The sequence below is a fragment of the Adiantum capillus-veneris genome, chromosome 2, assembly GCF_014529385.1.
Source record: "Adiantum capillus-veneris isolate H3 chromosome 2, ASM1452938v2, whole genome shotgun sequence".
In the NCBI taxonomy this organism is placed as follows: Eukaryota; Viridiplantae; Streptophyta; class Polypodiopsida; order Polypodiales; family Pteridaceae; genus Adiantum; species Adiantum capillus-veneris.
The window spans coordinates 72,574,324-72,576,405 of NC_140932.1; the positions used below are offsets into that span (position 1 = coordinate 72,574,324).

At 39.1% G+C, this 2,082-nt stretch overlaps 1 pseudogene; it reads left to right on the forward strand.

Moving 5' to 3' along the window:
* Nucleotides 1-1,066: 1,066 nt before the first annotated feature.
* LOC147462971 (uncharacterized) lies at nt 1,067-1,311 on the forward strand (annotated as a pseudogene).
* Nucleotides 1,312-2,082: the final 771 nt, after the last annotated feature.

Below are 2,082 nucleotides of genomic sequence, written 5' to 3' on the forward strand. Positions count from 1 at the left end.
CCACAAAATATGCATCCTCAGCCAGCTAGAACCACCATTTCTTTTTTAGACATAATGCCTTCCACAACACAATACAGCTATACAAGAGAACTGGCATTTCTAATCCCATAGGGTCAGCTTAATCACATCCCAAAAAATACCCAGAATATAGAACAAGAAAGTTGTTCCCACAATCCGTTTATACGAAAACCTTCAACTTTAGTCAAAGAGACTCAAATCTTCCAGCAGTCGAGAGGTAATCATATAACACAAATCAGATAAAACAGTTCTAGAACAGGGACTTGTTTTTTAATTTAAACCAAGTCAACTTACCTTTAGTCTGTATAGTAAGCTGGAGAGAGTAAAATTTTCATATTCTTGCTGGTAGGTGCCCATAAACCCAAGTACAGACCAAAGAGAGAAGGAAAATGTCAACATTGAAATAACCTTTTTTAGGGTTTCTTACCGTTGGTGAACCACTACTATTCCTAAACAAATTGCATTTAGCCTCAAATTACAACCAGTAAGCAACAACACAGGCAAAAACTATGTCAACAGACACTTTCCAGTTTTATAAGCTTTAAATCAAAAAAACCATTTATTGATATGCATAACTCCAATAACCTCAGCATATTAAATCAAACTTGGCTGCCCTAAAAGTCACCAGCTCGAGTTAAAATCTTTTATTCTCTAAAACTGGTAGCAATATGCCCCAGTCAAGTTACCCAAAATGTCATCCAGTAACCAGTCAAATCACTTCCTCAAGCAATATATCCAATTGAAAAAGCAGCTAGTTTTACCAATGTTTATCCGTTATCGACAATCATTTATTCGAAGCAACATTTCCCGTTAAGCAAAAAAAGGCAGAATCAGATTCACTCCCCTCTTTTTTTTTATTATTAGAAACCAGTAGAAATAACAACTGTAAATTCGATGCAGAAGCCTCCATGATAGCTTTCTCATTTTTTTTCGGCATGATGAAGTCACACAGCAACGCAGACTTGAATGCAAAAAAGAGGTAACAAATCACGGTGCTAAGTGAGCATAGGCGCTCACCTTATGGGTTTTTTATAGGCGAGATACTGTCATGCTTCAGCAGGGTCATGAGATCTGCACGCTTCCCCCCATCGAGGCCGGCCTTCAAGACCATTCACTCCGGGATTATACTCAGCGCGAGATCCGGGAACGTGAATCCAGAATAGAGCTCAAAGATGTATCAGCACAAGAAAGCTACAGCATTCCTTACAAGCGGCAGAACGCCAGCGTGCTATGGACACAACAGAGTACTGCAGTGAATACGACATCTAATACGGTGGAAGCTTTAATAGGTAATTTTTTTTTCTTTTTCCTTTTATGTACAAGGCAGTCCCCACCTTCAAAAAAAAAAAACACTACAAAATACCAAAACACATTATGTGTTTAATTGAAAGTGGCCGTAGATAGCAAGAGTTTTTTTTGCCAGTAGTCGTAATACCGATACACGGTCTTCATACGAGCCAGTGCTCTCGACCTAGGGTGGGTACCAGCCGACAGTAACCCATAAACCTACATCTCATCAGATTCTATGGTAAGAGATCCTTCCCCTGGGACAGATTTAGAGACAGATGCCACAGCCTACTAGATGAGGCATCCGAAGTAAAGTTCTTTTCCTTTTTTTTTTTTAAAACACAACCATTGGGTTCTATCACCAATATGTCTATAAAAGACGAGCATCTTTTAATCAAACCAGAGCATAGAAATTGTCGAGAGTAGCTATTTGAGAGTTAAAATCAAACATCTAAAATTGTCATCAGGTGTATTCTACACATTTATTTGCTATGGCTCATAATGGGGATCAGGTTTTAGCTATATATATCACACATCTTCAGCAGTCAAGTGAGTCTACTAAGCGAGCCACACTCCTCCGTTATGAACGGCTTTTATTTCCGCACTTAGGCACATATGTGTCTCAGACGAAGTGGTGGACATATCATAACCTAGTGACAAGGGTGACTCTTTGGGGCCGAGAGCATTTTATGAATAACATTCGTCTTGCGATGGTAACTGAAGCAATGGGCATAGGGCCATGATACTATTATGTAGAATATTCAATGAAGCGAGGTT